The sequence below is a fragment of the Puma concolor genome, chromosome B3 (genome assembly GCF_028749965.1).
Source record: "Puma concolor isolate L17-30 chromosome B3, mPumCon1.1.hap2, whole genome shotgun sequence".
In the NCBI taxonomy this organism is placed as follows: domain Eukaryota; kingdom Metazoa; phylum Chordata; class Mammalia; order Carnivora; family Felidae; genus Puma; species Puma concolor.
In genome coordinates, this window is record NC_141672.1 from 130922038 (window position 1) to 130946449 (window position 24412).

General features: G+C 46.2%; 1 protein-coding gene across 4 annotated transcripts in view; it reads left to right on the forward strand.

The window, feature by feature from the left end:
• Positions 1-24412, forward strand: part of ADAMTS17 (ADAM metallopeptidase with thrombospondin type 1 motif 17) — a 345249-nt gene that overhangs the window by 148992 nt on the left and 171845 nt on the right. The window lies entirely within an intron of this gene.

Here is a 24412-nt window from a genome sequence, read left to right on the forward strand (position 1 = left end):
TTCACGTGAGGACGTTTTCATAATATTAGGGTGCTTTTGGAAGTAAGATAGTTGGTAATAGGCAATTTTTTGTGAAGTGCAAAATATCAAGTGCAGAGAGGTCAGCAGGTGATGATAAAAGTCTCCTCAGAGCTTCTGCCCAGATGTGCAATCCAAGCCTGCAGCTTTAATTTAGGCTTTCAGGGCGTAAATCCTGGAGGCAGCTTTGTCCCACGTGAAGCAAGTTACCAACCTCCGTGTGCGCCCTCCCCACCCAGTCTCCCCATCTGTATAATGGGCATACTGATTTTTTTTTTTTTCCTTCCTCACAGCATGGTCAGGAGGATTAAAAGAGACAGTAGGGACTTCTGATACTGGAATGAGATGGTCCAGAGTCACTTTTCCATACTCCTGTCCTTTATTATTTTTTAAAGTTTATTTATTATTTTTTGAGAGACAGAGACAGAGCATGAGCAGGGGAGGGGTAGAGAGAGAGGGAGACAGAATCTGAAGCAGGCTCCAGGCTCTGAGCTGTCAGCATAGAGCCCAATGCGTGGCCCGAACTCAAGAACCGTGAGATCATGACCTGAGCCAAAGTTGGATGCTCAACCAGCTGAGCCACCCAGGCGCCCCGATACTCCTGTCCTTTAAATACAACCAAATACCTTGGAAATGAGTCCATAGACAAGCACTTAAAAGGCTATGAAAGCCGAATCTTAGCGCTTGAGGAACGTGCACAGAGTGAGTTCTGGGGTTTTCTTTTTGCTTCCCACACACAAACCCTGGACTGAATACCTGGAGCCACACAAAACCCAAGAACAGCCTGCTCTCTCTAGCCAGCGGGCTGGGAAAGGCAAAGCCCAAGAGAGATCTCATGGGGAGCCCTCACACACGCTCCATAAACAGAGTGCAGTGTGCCCACTCTACTTGCAGCTGCAGCAACAACCCCTAACGTCACCCCAGCTCCTGCCTCCCAGCCAGGACATGGGTGGGCAGCCGGATCTGCCGGCGGCTGCAGCAACAGCGAAGGCCTTTGTCACCCTGCCCCCCACCCCCACCAGTGGCATAAGGAGACCCAGGCCCAGCAGCTCCTCCTTCCCACACCCCTCTCCCCCAGAAGGTGCCTGGTGACCCCAGGCGACATTTGACAAGTTCCCTCCGCCTCTGTGGTTATCACCACCAGGGACTGAACGGGAGCCCCAGCAGCACCAGGAAATCAGGGCAGACCAGAAGAAGGGTCCTGAACACTGTAGTGTCTTTGGAACCGAAGCTCACAAAAGGAGGCCAGGGTGACTGCCTGCTAAAATAGAAGACTTAAATAGGATAAGACTTACCTAACATCAGAGCCAAAATATCCAGGACCCAGTTGATGAAAATCAGCCATCCTACCAGGACCGGGAAGTCCACAACTTGAACGAGAGGTCCATCAGCAGACACCAGTGATACATGTTGGAATTATCTGACAACAATTTTATTATGTTTAATGTTTGTTTATTTTGAGAGAGAGAGAGGGAGGGGCAGAGAGAAAGGGGGACGGGATCTGAAGCTCCACACTAACAGCACAGAGCCCGACGCGGGGCTCAAACTCACGAACCGTGAGATCATGACCTGAGCTGAAGTAGGACGCTTAACTGACTGAGCCACCCAGGTGCCCCTCTCAGAACAATTTTAAAGAATAAAAATGTTCCAACAATTAATTATAAGTTAATATAAAAGGACTGAACACACCATCAAGCAATAGGATCTGATGCTTATAGAACATCTATCCAACAATAGCCAAATACACATCCTTTTCCATGGATGCCCATGGAACATCCACCAAGATAGATGGCAACAGCACCAAATACTGGCCAGGATGGAGAAACCAGGTGGGATGTAAAATGCTAGGGCTACTCTGGGACAGAGTTTGGCAGTTCTTTTTAAAACTAAAATTTACTGGGGCGCCTGGGTGGCTCAGGTGGTTGAGTGTCTGACTCTTGATTTTGCCTTGGATCATGTTCTCGTGGTTCATGGGTTTGAGCCCCGTATCAGGCTCTGCACTGTCAGCACGGAGACTGCTTGGGATTACCTGTCTCCCTCTCATTTTGCCTCTGCCCTGCTTGCTCTCTCTCTCTTTCTCTCTCTCTCTCTCTCTCTCTCTCTCTCTCTGTCAAAAATAGATGAATAAACATTAAAAACCCTAAAATTTACTATACAACCTGGTGATTGCACTCTGGGGCATCTATCCCAGAGAAATAAAAACTTATCTTTGGGGCACCTGTGTGGTTCAGTCGGTTGAGGGTCTGACTCTTGATTTCGGGTCACGTCATGATCCCAGGGTTGTGGGATCAAGCCCCCTGCATCAAGCTCCGTGCTGAGTGTGCAGCCTGCTTGAGATTCTCTCCTTCTCTTCCCATCTGCCCCTCTCCCCCTCTCATGCTCTCTTTCTAAAATAAAATAAATCAATAAATAAAAATAAAAAACTTACTTTTACCTAGAAACTTACACATGAATGTCTATATTAGCTTTTCATCGTAGTAGCCCCAAATTTGAAACTACCCAGATGTCTTTCCATGGGTGCATGACGACGAGACTGGTAGAGCCTCCGTGTTGCAGAATACTACTCGGCAGTAAAAAATGAATGGATTATGGATACACACAACCATTTGGATGAACACCTAAGAAATTATACCGAGTAAAGAAAATCCAGTCTTGAAAGGATGAATACCACATGATCCTATTTACATAACATTTGTGAAATAACATAATTACAGAGATGGGGAACAGACAGGTGGTTGTTTGGGTTTAAAGGGATGGGGAAAAGGGTGAGTATGGCCGAAAAAGGGTAGTCTTGTGGTAGTGCTCTGATTTCTCGGTTGAGGCGGTAGCTACAGGAAGCTGTGTGACAGAATTACACAGAACCACCCCCATGCACAGAAAGTGTGTATATAACTGGTGAGATCTGGAGAAGCACTATGGATTGTCCCAATGTCAACTTCATGGTTTTGACGTTGCACTGCAGTTATTACACAAGATGTTGCCATAGTGGGAGGCACAGAACCTCCCTATATTTCACTTTTTGCTGTCTGTGCACCTTTAATTCCGAATTTTAAATTTCAGAATGAGAGAGAATGTCTTAAAGATATTTTTAAAATGCAGGTATCCAGGCCACACCTCATGCCAATTAAATCAGGATTCCCACGGGGAGGATTTTTCTGAACTTCCTTAGGTGGTTCCAACAAACAGCCAAGTTTGAGGGCTGTTCTCATTAATGTTGAGCACTTGCCATTATTGTCTTCTTCCTCTCAGTCATCGTGGTGGCTGCAGGAATAGAGCACTTGTGCTGTGCCGCACACTGTTCAAAGCTCCCCGCATCCATTGGTCACATCGGTTCGCTGTCGGTAATAACCACTCTTCTGCATGTAATGCCCCCGATTTCGAATCTGAGAGACCACCAAGGAGCCGATACCGAAGCAAACACACGAGGGTTTATTTACAAGCTCGAGCTTGGGCCCAAGTATACCCGACACAGCGGAACAAGGACTTGGACCCCTAGGTTAAAAGGTGTAGCAGTTTTATGGGGGCCAGTGGCCAATGAGATTGTAACACACACAGAAAGTTGCACATTCATGTCAGTCCACACGCAGGTGGCCAATTGAATTACAATTTACCCTATAGTAACTGTTTGAACTAGCCTATCACTCTGGTCAGAATTGGCGCGCAAGTTTGGCGGGCAAAAGGCGGGGTTTACATTCTTTGGCGGTTAGGGGTTCCGCATTCCTATATGAGCCGGTTTCCAGTAAGGGTGTGCTCAGCAGCTTGACTAGGGTGGGGGAGTGTCTTAAGCAATAAGTAGGTCATATGGGGGTTATACATGAGATGGTGGGTGTAGCACAAAATGGAGTTAGTCTTGCTCTGCTTGTCCAGGGGTAGGGGATTTTTGTAAAATACCTTGGGTCCCGCATGCATTCCCTGCCATCATTCTATGGCCTTCCCCATGTGGACAGGTGACTGTCTCATGAGCCCGGAAGCATAGAAGATGTGGAGCTCCCTCATTCTTACACAGTGACGTTGCTTTTGAAAAAGAGCCTCTGCTGTCACAGGTTCTGGTGTGGTGCTGTCCCTTTGACTTTTCCCTGCGATGACAGAGAAAAGGCACTTGGACATTGTTGCTGAGTGTGTTCCCTGCTTCTGAAGAGCTCTCTCTGTTTCCAGGGAAGGTCAGGAGGAGTTGGCTTTGGAAAGACTTCACTCATTATGGTCTTTGGGGTTTCTCACACCTCTTCCTTCTACCCGGAGATGGTCCTTTATGGTTTAGACACATCTGTGTTGCTGTAGTGGTGCCTTCTGGAACCATAATGGAGCAGGGAAGGTGGGGAGCAAGAAGGTAGGCCCTAGGCCCCCAGGACTTGACCAGCTGCAGATACAACTTGTAGACAATTCTTCTGGACACTTAGGGTGACTCAGAAAGAAAGATGTGGAGGCAGAGGAAATCCATACCCGTGTGGGTCATTCTGACTTTGGCCTCATGGCCCAGGCACAGGGCCTTTACCTTGTTTTTGGAGGATATTACAGCCTTGTTCCAGGGAATTCTTACAACAAACAGCAGGTCAGTCTATCACTGTTTCCACCACCTTGGGCACTCTCTGTCTCTGTTTCTCTCTCCCTCTCTCTCTCTCTGCCCTGCACCTCCAGCTGTCTTCCTTCCAGTGCCCCAAAAAGAAAAGCCGTAGCCACAAAAAAATATTGGCAGGGGCGCCTGGGTGGCTCGGTTGGTTAAGCATCTGACTCTCAATTTCAGCTTTTAGGTCATAATCTCTCAGTTTGTAGGTTTGAGCCCCATGTCTGCACCGTCAGTGCAAAGCCTGCTTGAAATCTTAGCTCTCCTTCTCTTTCTGCCCCTCCCCTGCTCATGTTCATCCTCTCTCTCTCTCAAAATAAATAAAGAAACTTAAAAAAGTATTTCTGTGCCTGTGACACTGACAAGCCTGAGTCTGTGTTGAAGCTGGAGGGTGAAGGGACAGAAAGCATACGAAATCTCGCAAAGCAGAAAGCAGGGCCACCGCATTGACTCCTGGGGGGCCACTCACATTGGCAGCGGTGTGGCCCCTGCAGCTGGACTCGGTGCTGATGCGATACGAGGACGACTGAGCATGAGCTGGTGACTTCATGAGAGTGAGAATGAAGTGACAAAAGGTGACCCGCGAGGAGAGGTGACCCCTAAGGTCTGGTGTTTCCATCCTGCCCTGGCACACCTTCCCTCACCACCCCCTGCACATCAGCTGCTGCTCTGCCTCAGCCTCCTTTGCTGCACGAAGGATCGTGCATTGGTTCCTTTGCCTAAAGAATTGGGATTCTCTTGAAAACCTCAAAATGCAGGGGGCGGGGCAGGGGAACCTATGGTATTTGCAGTGGATGAGCCCTCTGATGCCTTCAAGTAGGTGAAGCCTCCCTGACATCCTACCTGGAGGATACGGCTTGGGCGGTGGAAGTGGCCAAAGATGAGAACGGATGGCTGGCCCTTGACAGCTCCTATTCCAGACCAGTCAGCCTCCGCCCCATCGGGGTTGCCAGATTTGACGCTGATCTGTTAGGTTTACAGAAGGGTTGAAAGCAGACATTTCAATAAAAGCCAGTATCAAAATTGTTTTTTGAAAAGGAGCAGGGATGGCAGGACACTTGGTACCCTTGCTCTTTCTGTGTCCCTGCCGCACTCCAAAAGCGTGACAGAGTCCTAGCTAGAGCCAGGTCGCGTGTGGCTGGGTGAACAGGCAGCCTCTGCCCTGGCCTCAGCCGTGGAGACCCTGCAACAAGGAGGTTACTCTTCTCTGCTGCTTTCTGCCTGGGGCTGCACATTCTGGAAGATATGGGACCTGCCAGAACCACCCTTTATTGACACCTAGGGGCTTTTTGTCTGGAACACCTTTCCTTTTACATCTCAGATGGGATTCTGTGGGGAGGGCCTCTTTTCCTGTTTTAATAACCCATTATCAACTACAAAGTTGCCGCTAGTAAAAATATCAATTATCGCTTATGCAATACTCCTGGCATTGCTTGAAACCGCATTCCATCCTCTTAACATGATAGCTGCTCTGAGCCAAAACTCAGAGAGGGTTTGAGGACAAGCTGTGTACACAGTCGTTAAGGCGGCCAAAAGAATATATTTTTATCCTGTAAATTGAATGCCAGTTAAGCAGTAGTGATTACTGTAAGAAGCTATAATTTATACTAGGAGAAGCGAAGATTTCTCTTTTAAGATAAAAAGTATTGCTTAAGAGCCTCAAAAAAAAAAAAAAAAAAAAGAAAGGGAAAAAGAAATGGCAGTAACAAAGCCCCCAAGGTCTCAATTGTGTTGAAATTTCTCAGACAAACCCTTGGTGTTAGAGAAACAATGAGTCTATATATACAGGACCCAGAATACTTCACGGAAAGTCACACAGACTAGCATTTAATAATTTAGCAATTGGGGGAGTCCCATTCCCAAAATTGGTCTGTTCCTTAGAATCTTCACCATTAGGGTCGAATTTACAGATGATACGTTTGGGCCTTGAAGTGTGTGTGTGTCCAGAATCTACCAACAGTAATGCGCTCCCTCGGTCTTGCCTCCAATCTGGGAATCCAGGTAGAAATAAAGTACAGTTAGGATTTTGACTTTGACTAACCAAGAAGGGTTTGTCCCTAAACCTTTTGTTGCTTGGCCAAAAGTTTGATGAGAAGTCCTGCTCTTTGTTACCAATGTGGGCTTCTCCCTGGAATGTGTGGGCAAGAGGAGGGAAGAGCAAAGGAGGGCAAGAGTGTGATCTCAAATATTTGCACTCCGTCACAGCATGAAGAGTGAGGGTTCCGGTCCGTGCTCACTAAGAAGGCAGGCGTGGGGTCTGTGCATGGAAGCTGCGTGGAGGCCCATCTCCGCTCAGCGTAGGAAGAAGCTGTTGTGTGGTCCCCTGCCACCATCTTAATGGACAGTCTGTTTCTGGAGGCAACGTTCTTAGTTCTGGAGGTACACCGGTCTCACTTGGGAGCCTCTCAAAAATACAGGTGCTGGCCACAGGCTCAGGAATCCTGATTCACTTTGTCTGAGGTGGGCCCCAGGTATTGGTGTGTTCAAAGTTTCTCAGGTGATTGTCACCCAAGGCCAATGTGGGACACTTGGTAAAACCATCAATAGTGGCTCTCAGCTGTGCATCCCTGGGGAATTTAATAGAAATGCAAATCATTATCCCCCTCCCTGTCACCCCATCCCCAGTCCCCTTAGACCTATTGAATCAGAAACTCTGGGGTGGGGCCCAGCCCTCTGAGTTTTCACAGGCCCTGATAGGGGATTCTAGTGTGCACTGAAGTCTGAGAGTTGATGAGGTTTTTGGGGTGATAGTGGGTTCATGGGGTCCGGAGCCGACGACCAAGAAAGAATTCTTCAAGACGTCTTTGCTGCAGAAAGGTGATTTATTGAAGCACGGGGACAGGACCCATGGGCAGGAAGAGCTGCCCTGGGACATGAGGAGAGACTGGTTATATACTGTGGGGTTCTTAGGGGAAGTCCAGGGGAAGTTTCCAGTGAGATTTCCATATGCTGAAGAAGACTCAGAGGATACTGGAGGCCTAAGGTTGTTTTTCCCTCTAGCAAAGCATTAAGACAGGAGGGAGTTCCTGGGGAAATGTTTTACTCTGCCAGCCTCAAGTATTTATTAGTGGGTTATAAGGAAGTTTAGTTCTATCTGCCATTTTCTTCTCCTTTGTTTCCCACGTTACTATGGAGGGGTGATGGAGACATAGGTCCTGCAGGACTATGATCTCTATTAGCCCTTTGTTTTCCCCCTTTCCTTTGTTCTTGGGCAGCCTGGAGTGCCTGAGAAGGAATATCACACATATTGCACCTGGTGGCGGGGGGGGGGGGGGGGGGGGGCAGGTTGCAGCCTGTCAGCTTGCCTTATGCTCCTTCATCAAGAGCCACTTGGTCAACCCTGTGGCAGCGGTCCTAATGGACTTAACCATCACTGGGGAACATTTAAAAATCTGATGCTCAGGTCATGCCTCATACCAGTGAAATCAGAACCTCTGCTGGTGGGGCAGTGTTTTCTAGGGATCGCCTGGAGATTCCACTGCATGACTGTGTTTGAGAGCCAGTGCTGTGCAGAAATTGAGCCAGGTCCCTCTTGGTCGCAAGACTATAGAATTGGTCTCTGAAATTCTCTGTCTCTAGTGCTCAATTTCATTAGGTGGGACATAACCTGCTTTACAGCTGGAGAAGAAGGACAGGGAACCCGTTGTTGCAGATGGAAGGTGTGGCGGCTTGCTTCTGATTTATTACACTTGCAGGAGGAAGGACCCACAAGAATTCTGTGATGTTTTCAGACTGACCCTGCCACCTAAATATAGCAAAGAGACCCTAGACCCACGAGGGTGAAAGCTTTTAGGGGAAACTCTTAGATACACTCAACTTGGTTTTGTTCAATTTATTCTATCACTTATTTTATTCTATCACTTATTTATTATTCTATCACTTAACTAACACTTGTCCGCACCTTCTGTGTGGTGAGCACCGGGCCAGACTGTGGGGAGGCTCTGGGCTGTTTTTGAGGAGTAAAGAAGAATGACAAGTTTTGCCTTTAGGGAAGTCTTGAGAGAAGGACCATGGTGCTTGGCAGTTCAGGCTAGAGGGATCCTTGGGCAGGGTCAAGGGCAGCTACAGAGAGGCAGTTATCTGCCCTCTGGGCCTTACAGAAAGAAGAGGACTTCAGCTGGTAGGAAGTGTGGGAAGGGGCATCCACAGAGAGGTGAAGGGCTTGAGCAAAGGCCCTGGGGTCTTTGTGGGAGTTGCCCCTGGGGTCTTATGGGAGTCATACAGTGTTTGCTGTGGGGCTGCAGTTGTTTGGGGCTGCACCCCTCTCAGGCCTGCTGACCCACAGCATACATTTCACAGTTCTGTGAGGAAGGGAGGGGGATACACATGCCTCCCCCCACATTTTCAATCTAACCACCCCCCCCCACCCCAGGAAAGGTGGAAAAGGCAGAGTCCAAATAATTAGGCCATAAAGCCCCTCCTGATGTGTGGTTTTTAAGGAAAGGAAGGGGTTGATGGTCATTAGGAGCAGGAAGCAGCCTATCCTTAGGGTTTCTGCTGCCTGGAGCATCCTGTGCCCTTTGATGTCCCTCAGGGGTCTTTGAACTTGGAGAAGCTGCAGGTTTTCTCTGGGCAGCAGGTCCCTCCTGCAGGTCAGCTAATCCCCTCCTCTGCACTGCCTTTGAAGGGGTTAGGAAGTGCTGGGGGCTGGTTTCCAGTACCCATTAACACAGCAGCCCCTAGAAGAATTAGTGACTGAGATTGCCACTGGGGTGGGGGTGGGGGGGTGGGGAGACTCCGTTTTCATCTCCTACCCCCTTGTCTCTTTTCAATTTCTACCATACACTTATCCAAGCCAGGCCTTCTCCTATCGGCTGAGGAAAACCCTCCCTTGAGAAATCAGGCAGTTGCCACCGTTTGCGAATGGAAAGCTTATTAAATCCAAGCTTCCAAGCAAATCAAAGTTGCTAAGTCTAGGTGGACTTGAAAATACTCTTGTTTAGGTAAGGATGCCAGTGGTTAAAAAGGAGAAAAATACTGTCCTTCTGTTCCTTGGTGGGGGTGGGGGAGGCCAATACAAAACCAATGAACGTACGGCATTCCTTCTAGGTAAATCTAAAAGATGGTCATTTGAGGCCTGATTATGAGGTTTTCCAACACTACACCAAATTTCATCTTCAAGTCCATAGAGGACCTTTGAAGGATTTCTAATGTGATGTCCTCTCAAACTTTAGACACTGTTTCCCGTCGCTGTTCACAAGGTGGCTGGGTTGGATTAAGGCAGAACCTGGGAGGTAGACCAGAAATCTGATTTCAGACCAGCTGGCAGGAAACCCTTGGTTCCCGGAAGTGTTTGCTGCTGCTGGCAGAAAGGTACTGGGTGGGCATCTCTTTTTGGGCTCTGGTTTCCACCCTGGCTCAGACAGAGGAGCTTCAGGAAGCCTTAATGCCTCAAATCTTGTGGCTCTTTAGAGCCTAGGTCTCAACCAGAAAAGGAGTCAGTATCCTGAGTGACAGTCTCCTAGTAATATCTTTTTAATGTGCAAAATTTTCAAATACCAAAAAGGAGAGGATGGGTAGAGATCACAAAAACTTCAAGGTTCCCCACCCTGATCTCACGCTCCTTGAGTCATTCTCCAACCTTAACGTGCCCCCCCCCCCCCAGCTTTTCATAACCCTGGATATGTCTGTGTCCCTCTCCTGCCCATGTCCTCTGAGCCTCAGGTACTTATGGGAAGGCTGGAGGGTAGGGTGGGTGCTAGCAATGTCTCAGATGCATGCTTCAGGTAAGAGAACTAGGAGGTGTCTAGAAGGAGACCAAGTCTGAAGCCCCTCCTGAGTGTCTCAGTCCCCAGAGAACCAGAGGTGTGATTCCTCCAAGCTGGGCCCAGGAAGGCTCTTGGCTGCTGCCCAGCACCTGTTCTCCGCAAGGCCATGTCCACACTCTGTAGGCCCCTCTTCTCCATACTGTCTTACTGGCATTGCCCTGACAGTAGACCTTGAGCCCTCCAGTGCCTCTTGGCTTTCCACTGCTGATCCTAAAAGGGGTTTTCATATCCAGTCCATAGTATTCTGAAGGCTCCCTGCCAGCCCCTCGACCTTCAAGACAAGCCACTCCTGCATGGGTTAGCAGGTCCCATCGTTTGCTCTCCTTTGGGTGTGGAGGCAAATTTCATCCTCAAAGGGCTGGGCCATGCATGCAAGTTCAGAGTATAGACTACACAGGCTCAAATTGTGCTTGACCATTTATCAGCTATTTGACCCTGGGCAAGCTTCTCATCTTCTTAGTTCCCTCTCCATTGGCCTCATTTCCCTCCTCTGTGAAGTGGGGACAGTAAGGTATCCTGTGAGTGAGGCAATATATGTAACGGGTACTGGAACAATGAAAACACTGTTTCTCTGCTTTTCTGGGTGCTCTCTCCTTCTTAGGCAGGAGGCCACCATCGTATCGCATCTCCTTTCCCAGTTCCCACTGTTAGCGTCCCATTGAGCATCCATGTTCAGGGAGAGAGCCACCTTTGCACCTTTGATGCATGTCCCATGGGCACATGGGTGCTTTGAGCCGTGCCTGGTATGTGACAGGCATGGAGTTGGTGTTGGTAGATTAATGAGCACACGATTAGGGTGTCAACTTAGGGCCTCCATATCCTCTGGGCTTGCCTGGCTCAGACCGTAGTGAACGGCAGCCTTCAGCTGACACAGGAGGGTATGAATCTCCACCTCTGGTGAGTGTGGTGAGAAAAGCCTGCCCTTGGATCCCACCATTTTTTACCCTCTTTGCCTCATCCACTACCACAGTGCCCAACACACCTGCCATTACAGTCGCTCCTCTGGATGGATGTGCTGAGGCTGACTGTGTTAAAATGCAAACTGCTTTGGGGAGCAGGGAAGGAAAGGGAAGATTCCTCTGAATCAGGGACTCAAGGAGGACAGGAGCAGACAGGTAACCCTGGGTGTTGGATACTGGAAGTGGGAAGAGAAGGAACCACATTCTTCTCCCTTCTCTACCTCACTGTGGAGCTTTGCAGCGGAGATTTGACCCACTGCAGAGGGACCAGGAGATTTGACCTTGGCTCCCTGAAGTGCTTGCCTCTGTGGCATTGTGCAGAGCCCAGCTCTGTAGGATTGGAAGTGGCCATATATTTCCCTAAAACTGGGATAGCGCTCTCCATTTGCACATCAGTTGTGCCATCCATTGTTAACTGCAAGTTCCTTCTTGACGTCTGGAGGGTAGGATGGATTAGCCCGGAATTTACGTCTTTGGAAGGTTTTAGCTGTCCTTCCATTTCCTGCCCTATTCCAGTCCGGTGTCTGCAGCCCTCTTATGCTAATTACTCTTTAGACCAAGAAGCAGAAAGCATGTGTTTGTCATTCTCACCCAACCTCCCAGTTTCTTTTCACAAAGTAAGTGCCGTGATAGGGACAGCGCAGTCTTTCCTTGGCAGGACCTTGGGAGCACGTTTATCGAAAGAGAAACATTTTGTGCTGTTCAGCTTCTCTGTTATGGTCTTGCTCGCCAAGCTGGGCACGTGGTCTCCTTGTAGATCCACCTGGGAACGAAAGTTTGGGGTTGGTTCCCCCATCATTGCAATGCACCTTTGGCAGACCAGGAAAAGTGAGTGGAGCTGAGACCCACTTACGCTGAATCAGCCTGGGTTCTCAGAACGCTTCCTGATGCTGGCAGGCCAGGTCCTCGGACGCAGAGGGGATCCTGCAGGACCAGCCAAGAGGGTCCTTGGTTTTATGCAGGATGGAAATCAAATAGGAGTCAGCACAGAGTTTGTTGAAGATTTAGAGAGAGGAGATACAGAGCATCTGGGAGACTCAGAAAGGAACGGAGCACAAGTCTTTTCTTTGGGGCCTGGGTTTTTTTTTTTTTACTGACGGTGATAGTCTGGTATAAAGTCCCTCAGGCATCCAGGAACCAGTTAGAACAAAGACAAGGGTCTAGGTGTTATTCCTTGGACCCAGGGCTCTTGGTGTCCTCCAGCTGTTTAGCACCAGTGGTCTGGAATACACACATGGTAGCTTTGTCTGGTCATTCTCACTGGTTCCTCCTTAGATGTTGCCTGTTCTAGAGAAATCATTAACTCCCTGTCCTCTCTAAGGAGGACATACACTATTTGTACTATGAGGCATGGGTAAAGTGGAGTGAGGGTTCAAGTCCTAGCAAGAGTAGAAGCAGGAAAAGAGGCAACAGGCAGATTTTTTAGGGAGTCTTTCAGTTTCCCTACCTCATTACCATGCCCCATGGATGCCTCCATCAACTACAGCTAAGCCAAAGGAGGACCCACCATAGACTTGATGGAGAACAGGAGGCCCAGTGAACCATCATGCAATTTGGGAGGGTGGGGGGAGCACATCACAGGGATGTCAGCCTTATTGATGCTGCTGGCCTCTGGAGCTGATGGTGTCTACATGGGCTTCACAGCATTCTGGACTTCAACAGGTCACACCAACCCTTGGCTGGGAGCATCTCTGCATTGTAGGCCCAGAGCAGGCCACAGAAGGGACAACAGCTCCGAGGCCAGGATGGCATTCATTGTGTCTATGATTATTTTTGGAAGAGCTCAGTGCTTTTGTAGTCTTCCTTTGAAATAAAAATAATGTGTTTTTTTTTTTCCCAGTAAATGTTCTCCTTTTAAAAAGCTAAGGAGAACCTCCCAGAACTTAACATCTTACCCTTCACTTTTTCAATCAGCAAAGGCACATTCTTTTATGTCACTCCTTGACTAAATGGATTTGATACTGAGAATGTCCCAGGCTTAGTTGCACAGAAGAGGCATCCCTCTTTCTGTTGGAGATTTTATTTGCTCTCCAGGCACCTTCTTGCCAAAATCAACTTAGGCTGATGTTCTTTCATTTTCTTGGATGCTGTGAAAAGCTCTCAGAGGATATCCAGGCTCTTCCAATACCTCACCCTCCAGCCCAGGGATTTGGAGGACTTTTCACAGGTGGTACCAGCAGCATAACCATCAGCAGACAGAAAAAGTAGGCGTAAGTTAGGTCGTACAAGAAGTCATTATGAGACGATGTGTGGAAGTTTCCCTTCTCTAAGATGGCTCTTAGCTCCTGATAGCTACGCCTGGCCACTAATTCTTCTCCAGGTGTGTCATCAGCTTGTCTTCTTTCTCCCAGAATCTGTAAGTCTGTAAGTAATTTGTGGACATGGATATACTCTTACACCAGTGTATGATATCCACAGCTCCTAGCACAATGGTGGTATTCAAATTAGTTCAATTGCATTATTGGCTACAGCTGTACGGTCCAACGAGGTGGCACTTAGCCACAGGTGGATCTTGAAATTTATCTTAAATAAAATTTCGTATCATCAGAACTTCCATTCTTTGGTCACATAGCACATTTTAAACACTCAGTAGCCACCTGTGGTCTATGGCCATGTTGGACAGCACACAGGGAGATTTTTCCTCCATTACAGAAAGTTTCACTGGACAGCATGGGTCAGAACGTATTGATTTATCTGTGATCCCTGCCAGACCGTGGGATTTCTATGGGCAGGCCTGTGTGTGCCACTCCTTGCTGTGAAACTGGTGCCCCGAAAATGCCTGGTGCAAGATTATGTTCAGTCAGCTCTTATTAAAAGACTGAATAGCAACTCTACCTTAAATTGTATTCAGTTCTACAGATTAAGAATCATGAAATGATTACATCTTGAACTAGAAAACCTTGTTTTTTTTTAAATTATTATCATTTTAAATGTTTATTTATTTATTTATTTATAATATAATTTATTGTCAGATTGGCTTACCTGTAACACCCAGTGCTCATCCCAACAAGCGCCCTCCTCAATGCCCATCACCCACTTTCCCCTCTCCCCCACCTCCCCATCCACCCTCAGTTTGTTCTCTGTATTCAAGGGTCTCTTATGGTTTGCCTCCCTCCCTCTCTGTTTGTAACTATTTTTCCTCCATCCCTTCCCCCATGGTCTTCTGTTAAGATTCTCAAGATCCACATATGAGTGAAAACATATGATATCTGTCCTTCTCTGACTGACTTATTTCACTTGGCATACATAATACGTTCCAATTGAACTGGAAAACCTTTTAATAGTCATCTGGTTCAAGCCCCTCACTTCCCAGCTGGGAAGACAGTCCTGATATGATTGGAACCTTGTCTTAGGTCCCCAAACTAATTAGGGCAAATCTTTAACACTAGCAATGACCTCTTTCTCCTTGGACCATCACTCTGTCCACCATGTTAAACTCTCTTAGTGTTTACTTTGAAATGGCAGTGAAGAAGTCCTCAAATGATCATTTAGAAGAAAATGTCCTGAAGTTGAGTCAGTTTACCTAGAAGCCCTCTAGAGCAGGTGTATTCAGTGTGCATGTATTAATAGCATTTCCATTTGACTTGGGACTAGTGTAAAGGTGCCCATGTGGTAACTAACAATATTTTACATTGTTTTGGAAGTCTACCAAATTTCATAAGGCAAGAAATGAGGTATACACATTGAAAGGGAAGAGTCAGAGTGGTTGTTATCTGCATGTTGTAAAAGACTCATCTGACAGCAGCACCTGGGTGGCTCAGTTGGTTGAACGTTCGACTTCAGCTCAGGTCATGATCTCACAGTGCGTGGGTTCAAGCCCCACATCAGGCTCTGTGCTAACAGCTCGGAGCCTGGAGCCTGCTTCAGATTCTGTGTCTCCCTCTCTCTCTGTCCCTACCCCACTTGCACTCTGTCTCTGTCTCTCTCTCAAAAATAAAAAGCATTAAAAAAATTTTTTTTTAAAAGAATCATCTGACAGACTATTGCAAACAATAAGTGTTCATCATGGTGCAAATCACAAGACCAATATAGAATAATCTATGGCTTTCCTATACATAGGCAGATCAGTTACAGAAGAATGATAAGCAAACCTCATTCCACACATCTGCCAGAGATATGGAATACCCAGGAATGATGCTAATAAGAAATTTAATACCTTTCTTTACAAAATAAAACTTTGCCAGAGGTCACTTAAGAAAGCCTGAAAAGATAAAGAGGTGCCTGTGTCCCAGGATGGCAAGACTTGAAACTTTAGTGATTCTAGTTCTCCCCAAATTAATTAGTTCATCGAGTGCAGTCCCAAACTGAAAGGCCTTTTTGTGGAACTTAACAAGCCAAACGCATAATGGGAGTAAAGTTCTTAAAATATCTGAGATAATTCTGGAAACACACACACACAAAGAGGAAAGAAGGAGAATTGGCTTATTAGTCTGTTTACCTTGTCATAGGTAGAGTTTCTGTTTTCTTCTAAATGTTTATTTATTTATTTTGGGAACGAGAGAGCTCAAGCAGCGTAGGGGCAGAAAGAGAGAGAGGGAGAGAGAGAATCCTGAGCAGGCTCTACACTGTCAATGCAGAGCCCAATGTGGGGTTTCATCTCACCAACCGCAAGATCATGACCTGAGCCAAAATCAAGAGTCAGGGGCTTAACTGGCTGAGCCACCCAGGCGCCACACAGATGGAATTTTTTCTTAACACTTATGGCCTTTCCATCCGAATCAGTGCTGTCACTTCTAAATAGTCACCTTGGGAAGGTACATCCTTATTCTATCAATGTAGCTACCTTTCGTAGCATCTTTGGAATGTCTACCAGGAATCCGCTTCAAATGCCCTTCTCCCCTTTTATAGAATATCTTCCCGGGTCAGAAACCCAACATACCTTTGTAGATATTTTTTTTGTAAAATTTTTGAACATCATTTGATTGAAGCATATGGAAACATTCGCTCTGGACGCACTCACAGAATGCTTTAAGCAGTAAGGGCCCTATGCACAGAAGGCTATGGGCGTCCCAAGAAGGTGCCTCTCATTTGTTCATGTGTTCATGTTGGGGACCATCCCATCCTGGAGTCATCCTTGTGTTTATGAGGCAGAGGAAGGACACCACAGGTAGCCTGTATTCTGGGTGCTTGGTGAGCTGTCATATGGACCTAGATGTTTACGTGCTGCTTTTGTTCTATAGCCATTTATCGAGCCCTGCCATGTGCCCAGCCCTGCCCTGAGACCTGGTGGAGCAGGGAAGGGTGGCCCATGTCACAGTTCAAGGACTATCTTTGTCATGGGTTGGGGAGGTGAGGGCAGGACCAGAAGCATGGGGGCTGGAGAGCCAGTAGGAGTTATCAGAGCCAGGAAACGGTTTTCACTAAGATGGCAATAGCTTCAGCCCTCCAGGCCTGTGTGCCTCAAGGCTTCACCAGCCCCAGGCTGCTGGATGCACAGAGAAACAAGCAAGAGTGTGACTGGTATGTGCTTTCAAACCTAGATCTGCCTCTGGGAGATGTAAAGAAACAGGAGGCTGTGCCATGGGCCCCCATCTTCGTGCTCTTCCTACAAAGGGCAATGAGTGGTATAGACCAGTGGTCATCAGTGATTATCCTTCACAGGTGTCCTGGGGGGTGTCTGCAGTCTTGGACGGGATGACTTCCTCCCAAGAGCAGTTGGGCTTCTGGGGCTCCCACAAAGCTGCTCTTCAGGGGCCTTACTCTAGTCCCTGCACCACATCTGCCAGGACAGACCTGTTCTATTCAGTTAGCTCACTGCAAAAGAAAAATGGAATTTTTTTTAAGTTTATTTATTTTATTTTGAAAGAGACAGAGACAGCACAAGTGGGGTAGGGGCAGAGAGAGGGGGAGGCAGAGAGAGAATCCCAAGCAGACTCCACACTGCCAGCGCAGATCTCGATGCGGAGCTCGAAACCACTTAGCTGTGAGATCATGACCTGAGTGGAAACCAGGAGTCAGACGCTCAACCAACTGAACCACCCAGGCGCCGCAAAAAATGGAATTTAAAGGCATTTGACAGAGTAGCACCTTTTCCGTTCACCATGAGCCCACCTTCCCCACCTCCCTCGTTAACTCTGTGGCTCTCTGAGGGCACCGGGTTTGCAGTTTGGGGACTGTAGCCTTCTTCCCTCAAGCGTGTGTGTGTGTGTGTGTGTGTGTGTGTGTGTGTGTGTGTGTGTGTGTGTGTGTGTTCCCACGTATGCCTCACTTCCAGTCCTTTAGAATACAGACTCCACGAAGGCAGGGGTCTAGCCTCTGCCAGACTTCTATTTGTAGAAGATACCTGACGAATATTTGTTGAATGAAGGAACAAATAAATGAGTGGCATTAAGATTTTGTCCCTGTGTAGTCGTAGATGAGGAATTGGAGGTGCACAGTTGCTGGAATCCTCATCCAGGTCTGTGCGACTCCAAAGCCAGGACCCTCAAATATAGCACTTGCTTCTGCGTGATGAGAATGGGGTTTCATATCATCTTTCTTTTTTCCTTTTTCTTTTTTCTTTAAGGTATGTTATCATTGAAAACTTCACCTTGTTAGCAGATTCTTTCAGAATTCATTTTATTTCAAAAGCCTTTAACAGGAATTACGAGATGACCACTATCCTGAAACACACACGCTCACAATCAGACTTTCATTTTGACAGTTCTTGAGAGAAATCCAAATCTTGATACCCTTTACTGGATGTGTATGTTTTTTGGCGTGTCTACGCTTACATCATCTACTAGGGTTGAATTGTAGTCTACTCATAAACTATCTACTTGCAACAGAAATTTTTTTCTACATAGCTTTTTTTTATTAAGTTTTAAATTTTAATTAAATTAGTTTAATTACTTTAAATTAGTTAACATACATTGTTATGTTAGACTCAGGTGTACAATGTAGTGATTCAGCAATACTGTCCCTTACTCAGCATTCATCATGATCAATGTGCTCTTAATCCCCTTCACCTGTTTCACACATTTCCCCCCACCCCACCTCTCTAAGTAACAGTTTGTCCTCTAGGGTTGAGTCTGTTTCTTAGTTTCTCTCTCTCTCTCTCTCTCTCTCTCTCTCTCTCTCTCTCTCTTTCCTTTTGTTCATTTGTTTTCTTTCTTAAATTCCACATATGAGTGAAATCATATGGTATTTGTCTTTCTCTAATTTCACGTAACATTATACTCCCTAGCTCCATCCATGTTGCCGCAAATGGCAAGTTCTCATTCTTTTTATGGCTGAGTAATATTCTATTCTATATATATACACCACATCTTCTTTATCCATTCATCTGTTGATGGGCACTCATACTGCTTCTGTAATTTGATTATTGTCGATAATGCTGCTATGAACATAGAAGTGCATGTATCCCTTTGAATTAGTATCATCTCTTTGTTTGCATATGTTCATTAAACTATCAGAAAATTGGAAGCCAGCTGCTCTGTGTGCAATGTGTCCAAGCAGAAGGGAGTCTATGGGGGAAGGTGCCAGAAGGGGAGAAGCCTCATCATCGAGAGCCACCGTGCCTGCTGTGGTCTACCTGGCCTGGAAAGATAGTCTCAGAAAAAAGAGTCTGGCCTGGTGTGTGACCTGAAGCACATCACCCTAGTTTTACAGCCCCAAAGGGGCTCATCAAGAATGAAGGAAGTGGGGCGCCTGAGTGGCTCAGTCGGTTGAGCGTCCGGCTTCGGCTCAGGTCATGATCTAGCAGTCTGTGAGTTCAAGCCCCGCGTCGGGCTCTGTGCTGATAGCTCAGAGCCTGGAGCCTGCTTCAGATTCTGTGTCCCCCTCTCTCTCTGCCCTTCCCCCACTCATGCTCTGTCTCTCTCTGTCTCAGAAATAAACATTAAAACAAAATAATAAAAACAAACAAACAAAAAAGAATGAAGGAAGTGTTTGCTTCATCTGGAGGGTATAAAGATACAAATGGAAATAGAAGTGAAGATACTCAGGCCAAATGATGGCCCAGTGATACTGCAACTGTTTGTACAGAGTGTATTCTTAAACAGGAATAAAAGGTGAAAATAGTTATCAACATTACCTTTAAAAATTGCTTTTCGGAGGTGTGCCTCAGGCACCCGACACCAAGGCCGTCACACCTGATCTTCTGCCCCTGTTGGAACCGGCAGCCATTTCTTCAAGCATCAGATAAAATTTAAACTTCACCTGTCAAGCCTTCATACCTTGTGCCCATGTTGCATGCAAATGTGTGTTGTGAAACACCAGAATCACCCTCAGCGTCGTGCTGCACTCACACAGAGCTGCCCGGAGACCTCCTGAGAGGAGGGCAGATACACAGAGCTGTCCCACTGTGTTAGGGGATGCACACTCTTGCACACTCACACATACATGCACGCTCTTGCACATGCACATGTACATGCTCAGGGACCAGAGTGAGGGCCAGAATCACTCAGGTTATGCACGCCTTCTCTCTTTTCTTTTTCTCTCTTCACCTCTCTCTCAACACAGTCAATTGCATTTTTGTTCAATGAAAAGTTAGAGCCCGTTTGATGGGAATCTTCTGTATGTATAAACACACAATACACAAGCCCAGGCAGAAGGAGGAGACAGACCTGACTCATATACTTGACATCAAAATCCCTTATACGTAAATTCAGGAACTTGAGTGTTTTCATTACTTTTGTGCTCTGGCGAGTGAAGAGAGACAGTGTATACTGCATGTGTCTTAACCATTGTCAGCTGCTGCGATATAATCCACTACAGCAAAGCACACTTAACACCAACGCTGTGCTGATCATTATTTACCCACTGGTGATCCAAACTTCATGGTGACTTAGGATCATTCTTACTGTGATGATCCTGTGTGTGTAGGAGGCAAAGCTGAGTCTGTAGAGACCCCAGATCTACTCTGCTGGTTGCATTGCTACTGAATCCCTGAAGGCTGATAGGCTCATTTCCTTGGACAAAAACAGAAACAAACAAAAACTCCTCCGGCGAGGAGAGGATTTTGATGTTATTGTTGCCTACTTGTTTTGTTCCCTCTGAATCGGGTTATTGATGATCGTGACAATTTAAGCTGCATAAATGAGTGTGACCTGTTACCCCTAGTGACTTTTAATACTTGCAAGTGACGTTTCTGAGTAGCTGAAGATTGAGGGCACAGTGTGGTTCTTGTCAAAGAAGTATTGACAGTCGAGAATTTTCCTTCCAGTATAAAGCCGATGTGTTAGTTGTTACTGTTAAGTAATATGAATTAATACAAATCTAACTACTATTTTCTAGAAACTGCCATGAGCCATCCCTATTACTGCAGCATCCATGAGCACTTACTGAAAATGGACTGTCAGTATGCCCACAGGGCTAATAGGGTTGGCCTGGGTTGGGCAGCAGCCCCTTCAGTGTGGAGGCTACGTCACGGGAGCCATTTCCCCAGGTTCCCTGTTTGGAGGGGAGGTGGGACCTCATTGTATACCTGTTGTCAAAATCCCAAAGCTTCTGAGAAACAGACTCAGAGCCAGGTAAAACCAACACTTTCAAGATGGCAGATATACCAAACCTAAAACACACAGCCGTCTCCATGGTTTTCAGGATTTGGGGTGAAGCTAGGAGGGGTGAAACATTGTAGGGATTCTCTTAGAACTCCCTGCATGGTACATATTGGATTTCCTAAAGGTAATACAGAAGCAATGTGTTACTTGTTTTAAGATAAAATCAACTCAAGGCCATTAAGTTGTGATTGTGTCTGATAAATCTCAGTCACATGTGACATGAGGCATGTCCGTGTCCTTAACCCCACTGTTACTTAGAGTCAGAATTACTGTGTTCGCTTAATGCTACTCCTTCTTGTTAAATATAATGTTGCCAGAAGTAATAGATGCCCTGGGACATAAACCTAAAACAACATACATTTCTCAGTCAAGTAATCCTGAATTTAATCTAAAAATAGCCTAAACAGTAGTTTATGTAAACCTCAAATATCAGGACTCCCAGCCCAATGCTAGTTCATCAAACTGTAAATTTATGAGGCACTTAGTTAGCATTTGAACATTTTAAACTAGATCAAGCATGATCTGTGTTAGAAACAGGCTCCAGAAATCCAAGAATCCCACTCTTGGCTGATCTTGCTGACTGGAACATTCCTTGGGGAAGTCCTTCTCTGGGGCCGGCGTAGTGAAACACCAACATAGCACACTGTGTAGGCATATGGTTATCGACGGCATAGTCAGCTTTTCTGAGCACTGTTTTAAACATAGTTTTGTCTCCTGAGAGACGAGGCCCTCTGGCCAGCAGAGTCTGGCAGTGTGAGCAAAGGAACCTCTTTCATTTTACGACCAACTTGACCACGAGAGAAAACTTAGAAGTGGTCACAGATGAAACATTCCTCCATAGGTGGTGAGGCCATTCTGCCAGGACTTGGATCTCCTCCCGTTGTGGTTTCCCAAACAACATCCTTGTTGTTTGAAAAAACCCATCTGGTGGCCACTCAGGGGATCCCAGCCCAGGATGATGGAAACCGGCTTATAAAAGTGCAAAGCTAGAAGAAAAACTGACTCACAGGTTGGTTCTCTGTAGGACTATATTCCCCAAGGGTGACAGCAGACCAGTTGCACCTGGTCTGTGCGCCGTGCTTACACCTTGTCATTGAAGATAGAACGGAGCCACTGTTTTCCTGAGACATTTTCTTTCTGGAACCTGTACACATTTAGCAGAGTTCACCGAAATCCATCAAAATTTTCAGAAGATCTGTTTATTTCGAAAACCCTATCTCTAGTTTCATTTAAAGATATCAGATAAAACACTAAGACAAATTTAAGATGCCTTTTAGCATCCTTTGCTAAAGGCACTTGAAAAACCAGCCACTTCCTTCAAAAGTTAACACAAAACAGGGACGCCTGGGTGGCTTGGTCGGTTAAGCGTCGGACTTCGGCTCAGGTCATGATCTCACGGTCCATGAGTTCAAGCCCTGCATCAGGCTCTGTGCTGACTGCTCAGAGCTTGGAGCCTGTTTCAGATTCTGTGTCTCCCTCTCTCTCTGCTCCTCCCCTGTTCATGCTCTGTCTCTCTCTGTCTCAAAAATAAATAAACATTAAAAAAAAAAAAAAGTTAACACAAAACAAAGAGATGATAGGCAGATAGACAGATGGATAGCTGTAGATACCTATTGGCGTAGATAGATAACAAGCAGGGAAAAAAACTAAAAAGCTGAACAATGGTGCTAAAAAATAGGACTCATTCAGTGAAGTAACCAATAGAAATGTATCTAAATTACTCCTATTGGTCAGATTTATCTGACAATTTCTTGGCTCTTCATTTAACTTGAATTGGACGGATACCTGGTTTCTTGGCAAGAGGGCAAGACTGAATCTAGCCAGAGAAGGCTTTCATCATTCTGTTGAGCAAGACGCCATGGTACTAGACTTAGTGCCCTCGTAATGGACATGGATTCATGTTTTTTGTGGTGCTTTCTCCATTATTAAATAGCTAGTTTATTCAATAAATATTCACAGAGTGCTCACTCTGTGCCAGTCACTGGTAGAGACTCCACCAGGGATAGAAAACTGCTCTGGGGAGTTGGAAGCGCCTTTTGGGAAATGCAGAGGGAGAGGGTGATGTCTAGGAGAGCGGTCTGGACCACGGGAAAACATGGCCACCAACACATGGGTCCATGGCACCACAGATAAGCTTTCTTCTGACAGGGTAGTAGTTGGTCAATTGACCAATTGACACCCCCCCACCAAAAAAAAGGTTCAAGTGGAGAAACGTAAAGAAATTATACTTAGGTGCCTTAAACATTTGGTTTAAGCTTAAGCCATGAAAATGTTAATTTTTTCACCAATATTGCAGTGGCGGTGAACGCTTTTTCTTAGAGGGTATGTGTCTGCTGATTGCCCTCGCATGTCACCTTCTTCACACAAACCACGAGTTATAATGAAATGAGTTCAAATTCCAGTTTCTTTTTCTTTTTTAGATTGGGTAGAACACAAAAGATCCTTGTGAAGCAGTCTGGACCAGATTTTTATGATATTTTTTCCTCTCATCTCTTACACTTGTCTTGCCCACATCCAATTTGGCAGTGGGCTATTTTTAGCGAGCTAAGTTAGTTTTCATGAAAACAACTACTCTTGTTCTTGTGTTTCATGTATTAATTGAAATAGCAAGTATTACTGACATAAATAGGCTTAAGAATAAATTCAGTTAAGTCTTGATAAGCATTCCCTTAACTCACAGGAGCAGATATGTGGGTGATCAGAGACTCCCCTGCCAGTCTGAAGATTCAGGAGCACGAGTGCCAGGTGGTGTGTTTTCCAAGGACTAGGATAGCTTTGGCTAATCCAGCTCCCTATGGTATTGGTGAAGGGAGTGTCTCCATTGGCAAGAGTATGAGAGTGGCTTGGAGGGTGTGCAGAGTAAGAATACAGGCAGGCCTCTGTCGACAGACCCCAGGATTAAGCAGCAAGCAGGGGGCATTGATGGAAGATGGTCAGAGATGTATGATGGAAACTGGAAAATGAGGCTCCAGAGAAGCCTTTAGAGCCTCTTTTTATAATTATCTCTGTTTGTGTTGTCTCCTTGCCCAGGCAGGCAGTGATCTGGAGTCAGGGATGGCATTTTGTGCACCGTTGTGTCTTTGTAGTCCATTAGCTGGCACTTGGGAAACCTCTGATAAATATTTTTGAATGAAAGGAAGTACATGTTTTCTCCATTGGGCTTGTTGGCAAAGGACGGGCGTCCTTCTGCACAGTGAATCTCTGCCCTGGATATCACAGGTCAGCAAAGTCTGGGCCATCTGATCTTGTATGTTCTGTGCCTCAGGTTACCCCAGTGACAGCATGTGAGCAAACTAAGATCCTTGTTCAGCTTCTAGTGTGCGGTCAGCCACATACATCTAGACAGGCATCCTGGTGTCTATTAAGTACAACTGGGCATGGAGGCCACAGGTATGATGTTGGTGGACCCAGGTTTAATGATGTGAAAGACAGAAAAGCTACATTTTCCACTGATTTGAAGGTTTATACCTATGATATTATTATATAAGTCAAAGTCATGGGTGGTTCCCATTAGACCTTCCCATAATGACTTCTCCATAGGGCAACAATACACTTAGATCATTAACATTGGTCTATTTTAGTGTTACAAATAAGCGTAACCATCAGAAGTTTACAGTGTAAGAA